Here is a 9,413-nt window from a genome sequence, read left to right as displayed (position 1 = left end):
AGCACCTTGAATACTGAGTAATACAAATTATTACATGACCCTCTAATTCTAATTTTTTTCATAAAACTTCAACTCAAAAACAACATGATCACCTTTTTTTCTCCAATTTTTTTCACCAATTTTAAACCAGGAATAATTTTTCATAACTGTATATAGTATGAATAACAAATTTATAGATTCTTAGAGATGAGCATGCCAAAAAGTAAATTTGAAATTTTATAGTATCACATTAGGTTCAGCTTTAAAAATAGTTAAAAATATGTAAAAAGCTTTGTTTTTAACCTTTATCTCCCTAGTATCTAACAAATAGATTTAAATAAATTTAGCATGTAGTAAAAACATGAGAGATAATTGTTGAATTGAATCACTTCTTTTCGTAATTTCCTGGAACAGATGAAATATACAAAGGTTTTCTGAGCTGAAATGTGTAAAATTATAAGTATATCACAATTATGGTAGTAATTTTGTTGGTGTAATGTAAGTTAAACAGCTCCAATTGCAATAAGCACAACAAAAATTACAGACTAGAATATTTTAATTACTGTTAGAGGTTTATGAAGTTTAGCTTCCACCTTTTAATGGAAAAACCAGAATAAATGAACTTTAAAAACAAATTTATTGTGTTCCTGGGTTGAATGAGTACCACTTGGTAAGAAATTGCCGAGGAATTGTAATTGAAGAATTAGGAAGATTTCTTAATTAAATGGTGGAAATAAAACCTTGGTCACAATTTATAGATAGTACAAAAAACTGTCATTCAACATAAACTCTAATAATAATAATCAGTAACATTTATATAGTGCTTACTGTATGTCATGTACCATGAGCTAAGTACTTTTTGTTTTCTCATTCGATCCTCTCGACAACCCTACGAAGTAGGTGTTCTTATTATCCCCATTTTACAGATGAGGAAACTGAAGCAAACAGAGATTCAGTGATTTTCCCAGGGTCACAATATCTGTATCTGAGTATCTAGTAAGTATCTGAGCCTGAATTTGAACTCAGATATTTTGACTCCTGATTTAGTGCTCTATCCACTGACTAAGAGCCAGGTTCCTGATTGAACAGCCACCACAAACAAGATTAGCAAGTAAGCTGACAATAAGTAGTAAAGACAGCAACATATGTCTAGCTAGTTGTTTGTCTCCACTCCGTAGAAACTGTTCTTCCTGAGCTAATATGCAACTCTGAGAATTACACTGACTCACCAAATGCTCATGTGTCCCCAAGGATGGAGTTAGGGTTTCACCTAGACTGGTATTTGCTATCGGTTCTATTGCGGAATGATACAAATCAACATTGCCTAAGGAACATCAACAGGAGCTTCTTTGGTAATAGAACTTGTAAAAGGTTTTGGTTCCTTTCTTATCATTGGAATTTCCTTAATAGCAGTCTTCTGAGAATGATCATCCAGTCCCTCACAATTCCTTTCCTGTGTACTTTTGCTAATATGCGAGTGATATGCTATATACCAATATGCTATAAAACAGGGTGATGATCATCTGATCTTTCCCATAAAAAGTCACAATTAATGCTGTCACCATTATGTTTTCTAGCTATCAAAACAGTACCCACGAAAAGGACAAGAATTCCCCATCCAGATATAATGAAAATTCCTACAAGAATCTGTATTGCCTCTTTCTTCTTAGACAGAAGGAAAGAAACTGATAGAAACTCTGCCTACAGGTAAGTGCTAGAGAGGGAACTATATAACAGAAGAAATACCAGAATTTATTCAGCTCCTAAACAAAATTCCACATCATCATTCGCAGACAGACAGTAGACTGGCATTGAGTAAATTAGTTGTTATCAGATGAAGATGCTGTTAATATTTCTGACTCAGTAGAATAGGAAGAGAATAGGTCAGGGAAACCAAATTGACAATACTTATATTGAAGCTAACATTCTGGATAGCATGGGCCATTGCTTTGGATCTATGGAGGGAATGGTCAGTAAGCAAGCAGAAACATATATGAGCTGACACAAAAGTGTTCATCACCATTCTTGGGGTTGTAATCTCAACTATCCACTTCCAGTGCTACTGGAAAGACGCCATATAAAAATGCATAATTTGATAAGTTAGTATCTTATTCAGGATCTTGTTCATGAACTCCACCATTTCATCAGGAGTTTAGCTTTGATTAGCAAAATTATTGCAACAAGTGCAGTTTTCTTCAGTTACTTTATTTGTCCCATGCTGTGAGAACAAGATAAAATGGGGCTGAGCCAGAAAAAGAACTTCCAAATCTAACTGGAAAATTTTACAAATAAACTAACATGTTCCAGCTAAGATTAAGATTGAAGACAATTCCAATGACAAACATAAATGCCGTTGTATTCTTTCTACAACACATGCAGAAGTCCAAATCCAAGTACTTATACTTAATTCTGAGATGCAAATTAATTCTCTATTTTTGAATCTCATAGAAGATAAATCCTATAGGTTTACAAACATAAGAGATAATGGAGCCACCAAATAAATGTCCTCAAAATATTCTGGACGAATAGATATAAAGTTTCAACTGTAAGATATTTCAATGCAAAGTCATTACTTTGTGTAGCAAAAATAGGGAAGAATTCACCTTTATCAAACTGGCTGGCAGGATAGGTAGCGGATAATATTAACATATGCACAATAAAAAATACAGAGATTTTGACAATTAAGATACTCTAAAAGAAGGACTAATTTATAGTGAAAAATTAAATATAATCATGTTTTTTTAATAATAAAGCTAGAAGTGGCAAAAACAAAATTCCCTAGTCCTTTGATCTGGGTTGATGTAATAATGTGGGCCCTTTCTGCTATATATCCACAAGGGATTATGCCAAGGCAATTTTTAAATCGTTTGTTTTTTTCCAATTATATGTAAAAACAATTTTAACATTTTAAAAAATTTTTGAGTTCCAAACTATCTTCCACTGTCTCGCTCCTCTCCCTTTGTTGAGAAGGCAAGTAATTTATATCAGGTATACATATACAGTCATGCAAAACATATTTCCAAATTAGCCATGTTGTGAAAGAAAACACATACCTCCTCCACCTAATAAAAATATCAAGAAAAAATTTAAAAGTACAAAAAATGCTTTGATCTTCATTCAGATTCCATCAGTTCTTTCTCTAGAGGTAGATAACATTTTTCATCTAAATATTCTACCAAGGCTGGAATTACTAGTAGAATTGAATATCATACTACTGTTGTGGGCTAAGACTTGGTCATGTTGAATGATGAAATGAAATCATTTGAAGTCAGGTCATGAAAAGAATTCATTTTTCTGTCAGTAAACTATACCGGCTAAAACCCTGAGGATGGAATGTAGTCCTTGGTGACTCAGAGTGGAGAGTGTGAAAACATACAATAGCCCCTCCTTCTTTAATCTGATTCAAGAAGCCACAATAGACATTGGTCTATCTTACATTAAGAGCCTCTTGAAAGCTACTTTAGTCCCAAACCAGATGGTCCACAGCCACAGGGCCAGCCAGCCACTTGCCAGAGCCTCAGGTTTGGCTGGAGTTTGAAGGGTTCCAGGCAGGAAGGCACTCCCAGAATCTCCCAGCCTCCCCACAGAGTACCACTGGCTTCCAAGGCACCTTCACTAATGGAAAAGCATTCTCTTAAGAGCTTCAAGCTTCTCTAACTGCAGGGTGCCCCCCAAGTTTCTACCCAGGCTAACACAGATCCTACATCTGTGGGTGTATGCCTATTAATCTAATTCAAATGGGCTCTCAGTGTAGAATGGCAAATATCCTCTGGTCTTCCTAATTGATTCCCTGTCCTGCTCTCCACAGTGGCTTTGTCAAATGATTTTGTCTCTTCTCTAGCTAAGGCCTTAGTTTCATATTTCCCTAAAAAAAATGAGACCATTTAACATGAGCTCCCCTTACCACTTTGTCTTTCATCTCAAATCACTAAGACTTCCTCTACTGTCTCCTGATTCACTCAGATGAAGAGGTAGACCTCCATGCCAATACAAAACTCTGCATACCCCTTTGAATACTGTCTTTTCATGTCTTCCCTAGCAGATTGTCTCCATTATCATTCCCACTCCTTTTATTTTGATTTTCTCCTTTTCTTCTGACTGCTTTCCTACTACCCACATATATGCTCGTGTTGCTCTCATTCCTTAAAAAAATGAAACACTGTCTAAGGAAAGGGATGGGGAGAAGAGAGGAAAAAAATTTTGGAACACAGGGTTTTTCAAGTATATGTTTTGTATATGTTTTGGAAGTAAAATGCCTTATAAACAATAAAAAATATTTTTTTAATTATAGCTTTTTATTTACAAGATATATGCATGGGTAATTTTTCAGCATTGACAATTGCAAAACCTTTTGTTCCAATTTTTCCCCTCCTTCCCCCCACCTCCTCCCCCAGATGGCAGGTTGACCAATACATGTTAAATATGTTAAAGTATATGTTAAATACAATATATGTATACATGTCCATACAGTTATTTTGCTGTATAAGAAGAATTGGACTTTAAAATAGTGTACAATTAGTCTGTGAAGGAAATCAAAAATACAGGCGGACAAAAATAGAGGGATTGGGAATTCTATGTAGTGGTTCCTAGTCATCTCCCAGAGTTCTTTCACTGGGTGTAGCTGGTTTAGTTCATTACTGCTCCATTGGAACTGATTTGGTTCATCTCATTGTTGAAGAGGGCCACGTCCATCAGAATTGATCATATATAGTATTGTTGATGAAGTATATAATGATCTCCTGGTCCTGCTCAAAAAATAAAAAATCTTAAAAAACAAAACAAAACTCCTACTCAATGCAACCATTTCTGTAAGGTAGTCATTCTGTATTTCTCCTCCCTTTCCCAGCCCAGTCCTTCAAAAAGGCATAATTGTTGAGCATACTTGCTCTCTGGTTGTTCTGTCATAAACCTTTTGAACTGTGATAACCAACTTCATTATTTGACTGAAACTTCTCTTTCTAAATATGTCAATGATCTTTTAATGGCCTCTTGTCAAATCTCATCCTTCTTGACGTTTTTGTGATATTTGACACTGTTACTTGCTCACTTCTTCTGAATACTTTTTTTCTCTTGTTTTCTTGACACTGCTCTCTCCTAGTTCTTCTAATCTAACTTCTATTTAATCTCCTATTTAATCTATGGCATTTGGTATAGTTTATATACATGTTTAGTTATGCAAAACATATTACCATGTTGGTCACTCTGTGAAAGAAGAAATAGACACAAACGAAAATAAAAATACGGAAAGTAAAAAATAGTATATTTTGATCTGCATTCAGTCTCCATCAGTTTTTTCTCTAGAGGTAGAAAACATTTTTAAGTCTTTCAGAATTGTCTTGGGTCTTTATATTGCTGAGAATAGCTAAGTCATTCACAGCTGAACATTCTATAGTATTGTTGTTGCTGTGTACAGTGTTCTTCAGGTTCTCACTTCACTTTGTGTCAGGTCACATAAGTCTTTCCCAGTTTTTCTGAAATCAGCCTTCTCATCCCTTTTAAATTATAACATAATAGTATTTCATGACAATCATATACTGCAACTTTCAGCAATTCCCCAATTGACGAGTACCCCATCAATTTCTAGTTTTTTGTTCCCACAAAAAAGCTGCCATAAATATTTTTGAACAAATAGATCCTTCCCTTTTTTTTTTGATTTCTTTAGGATACAGACCTAATAGTGGTATAGCAGGGTCAAAAGGTATGCACAATTTTATAGCTCCTCGGGCATAGTTCCAAATTGCTCCCCAGAATGGTTGGATCAGTTCACAGCTCCACTGCGTCCTGATTTTTCCACTTCTCTTCCAACATTTCTCATTTTTCTTTTCTGTCATATTAGCCAATCTGATAGGTGTGAGGTGATACTTCAGGGTTCTTTTAATTTGCCTTTCTCTAATCAATACTGATTGAGAGCACATTTTTCATATGAGTATAGATAGCTTTGATTGCTTTAGCTGAAAACTGTTTATATCCTTTAACTATTTATCTATTTGAGGGAATGACTTATATTCTTAAGTGTTTGACTCAGTTCTCTACATATTTGAGAAACTTTATCAGGGAAATTTGCTATAAATTCCCTCCCTCTCCAGTTTCCTGCTTTCCTTCTAATTTTAGCTATATTGCTTTGGTTTATGCAAAATCTGTTTTAATTTGATATAATCAAACTTATCCATTTTACATCATGCAATGCTCTCTGTCTCTTCTTTGATCATGAATTCTCCCCTTTTCTTTAAATCTGGCAGGTAAAATGTTCCATGCCTTTGTCATTTGCTTATTATATCACCCTTTATGTCTAAATCATGTACCCATTTTGACCTTATCTTGATGTATGATATGAGATGTTTGTCTATTCCTAGTTTCTGCCAAACTGCTTTCCAGTTTTCATCTCAATTTTTGTGAAACAGTGACTTCTTGTTCCAAAAGCATGGATATATCAAACATTAGATTACTATGGTCATTTACTACTGTGTATTATGTGCCTAATCTATTCCACTACTCTGCCACTCTACTTCTTACTCAGTACCAGATTAGTCTGATGATTACCACTTTGATATATAGTTTGAGATCTGACACTGTTAGGTCACTTTCCTTCACATTTTTTTTAACATGGATTCCTTTGATATTTTTAATCTTTTATTCTTCCAGGTGAAAGTTGTATTTTTCTAGCTTTGTAAAATAATTTGGTGGTTTGGTTGGTATGGCAGTGAATCAATAAATTAATTTAGGTAGAACTGTCATTTTTATTACATTGGTTCAGCCTACCCAGGAGCAATTAATATTTCTCCAGTGGTTTAGATGTGACTTTCTTTGTATGAAAAATGTTTTGTAATTGTGTTCCTGTAGTTCCTGGATTTGCCTTGGCATCTAGACTCCCTAGTATTTTATATTGTCTACAGTTATTTTAAATGGAATTTCTCTTTCTGCTGGGTTTTGGTGGTAGTATACAGAAATGCTGATATGCATTTATTTTATATCCTGATTATTTGCACTTACTTTTCAGTTGATTCGCTAAGTATATCATCATATCATATGCAAAGAATGATAGTTTCTTTTGTTCCTTCATTGCCTATTCTAATTCTTTAGTTTTTGCTTCTCTTATTACTACTGCTAGCATTTCTTGCCATAGGAATATTATATTATTATTATATTTTAAATATTATTAATGAGCATTCTATTAATGAATAATTATTCAGTAATTATTCATGATAATGTGCTTCCTTTACCCCTGATCTTATTTAGAAAGTTCCTGGTTAATCCCTGTTATAGATAATATTTGCCAATGGTTTTAAATAGATAAGATGTATCATTTTATGGAAAGCTCCATTTTTCTCCTATGCTTTCTGGTGCTTTTAATTGGAATGAGTGTTTTGTTTTTGTTTTTGTTTTTGTTTTTTTTGTCAAAAGCTTTTTTTTCAACTACTGAGATAATCATAAAATGTGGAGTTTTTTTTTGTTTGTTTTTGCTATAGTAAATTATGTGGATAGTTTTCCTAATGTTGAACCACCCCTGCATTCCTGTTATAAATCCCACTTGGTCATAGTGTATGATCTTTGTGATATATTACTGTAATCTCCTTGCTAATATTTTGTTTAAAATTTTTGTGTCAATATTTATTAGGGAAATTGAGCTGTAGTCTTCTTTCTCTGTTTTCACTCTTTGTGGTTTAGATATTTGCATCATATTTGTGTCATAAAAGAAATTTGGTAGGGATCCTTTTTTGCCTACTTTTCCAAATAGTTTGTATTGTATTGGAATTAATTATTCTTTAAATGTTTGATAGACTTTATTTGTGAATCCATCTGTTCCTGGGGATTTTTTTCTTAGGGAGCTGGCTGGTAACTTGCTCAATTTTTTTTTTTTGAGATACAATTATTTTTAAATACTCTATTTTCTCTTCTGTTTATCTGGGCAATTTATATTTTTGTAAATATTCATCCATTTCACTTAGATTGCTAGATATATTGGCATATAAGTAGGTAAAACAGCTCCTAATAATTGCTTTAATTTCATCCTCATTGGTGGTAAATTCATTATTTTGATGAGGTGTAATGAGGAAAGCATGCATCCTAGACATATACATGTTGGGAAGAATGTATTTTGGGGACTAATTGGCAGTTCAGTTTGATTGTGTTTGTGAAGAGTAGTAGGAAATAAGGCTAGAAAGTTAGGTGAGAACCAAATTGTGAAAGTCTTTAAATGCCAGAATGAAACGTTTATATTTTATCCTAGATCAGATTTTTCACAAAGGGCCTATGAGCTTGTTTTTTTTAAAATTATAGTTATATTTCAATATAATCTGTTTCTTTTGTAATCCTACATGCAATTCTTCATATGTTTAAAACCATTTTCCTTGCAAAGAGGTCCCTAGGCTTCTCCCAGCTGACTGCCAGGAGGATCCAGGACATACAAAAAAGGTTAAAAAACCATGGTTTAGAGGTAAGGAGATGCTAATAAAGGTTTTCAAGAAGGAGAGTGACATGGTTTTTTAAAAAGAGTCTTATGTTTGAGGAAGATTATTTGTGCAGCCCTTTGGAGTTGGTGTGGAACAGAGAGACTAGAAATGAGAAAATCACTTAGGAGGCCATCACAGGTGTCCAGACAACAGGTGATAAGACAGTAAATTAAGTTATGGCTCAGTGAATGGAGAAAAAGAGATGGATGTAGGAGATACTATGGAGATAGAATCAGCAAGACAGTAACTGGTTAGATATGAGATGAAGATTAAGAAAAAGTCATGTTAGGATTTCTAGCTTGTGAATGTTAGACTAGAGGGATGAGGACTCGCTCAACAGAACAGGGAAGGTTAGAGGAGAAATGTGTTATGTGGGGAAAAGGGCTGAGATTTGAGAGTCATTTATGTAGTGATTATATATTGGATAGCAGTTGAGACCACTAAGAGAAAGCAAATAGGGCAGAGAGGGAGGCCTAGTAAAGGCATGGGAAATGCTTGTAGTGCTCATGTTAAATGGTAAATAAATGGATGATGATCCAGCAAAAGGGAGACTAAAGAATGGGGGGTAAGGTGTGGTGTTCTTCTTCTTTAATATAATAAGATAATGGTTTTCTCTGGGAGGGAGAGCAGGTTTCTTGGGGAGGTTTTCTTGGAGGCAGCCTTAGTATCAGTTCAGATCAATAATTACCCCAAATGCAGCCAAGTGATAAAAGTTCAGATCTTTTATTGTCTCCAAGATAGCCTTGTTAGCTTAGAGGCCTATCTCTCTGCATGGTTCCAAGAGCTCCCTCTGAATGTCTCCAAATCCAAAGGTTTGTCCTTCAGTCCTCCAGCCAACCAAGTGGAAAATGAAATGGATCTCTCTTGCCTCAGAGAGAAGGCTTTGTCCTTTGCTTCTGCCTCTGCTTTTTCAGCCTCCAATCCAGTTCCAAGTTGAATCTGTCTTGCCTCCAAGAGAGGGCTTCTGGCTCTCAATCTCCCAAA

The 9,413-nt window shown here is 34.6% G+C and overlaps 1 pseudogene; it reads right to left on the bottom strand.

Moving 5' to 3' along the window:
- Nucleotides 1–1,041: 1,041 nt before the first annotated feature.
- Nucleotides 1,042–9,413, bottom strand: part of LOC127543123 (integral membrane protein GPR155-like) — a 49,029-nt pseudogene continuing 40,657 nt past the window's right edge.

The sequence above is a fragment of the Antechinus flavipes genome, chromosome X, assembly GCF_016432865.1.
Source record: "Antechinus flavipes isolate AdamAnt ecotype Samford, QLD, Australia chromosome X, AdamAnt_v2, whole genome shotgun sequence".
Taxonomy (NCBI): Eukaryota; Metazoa; Chordata; class Mammalia; order Dasyuromorphia; family Dasyuridae; genus Antechinus; species Antechinus flavipes.
The sequence above is the reverse complement of the archived record's forward strand: the minus strand, read 5'-3'. Positions and strand labels throughout refer to the sequence as shown.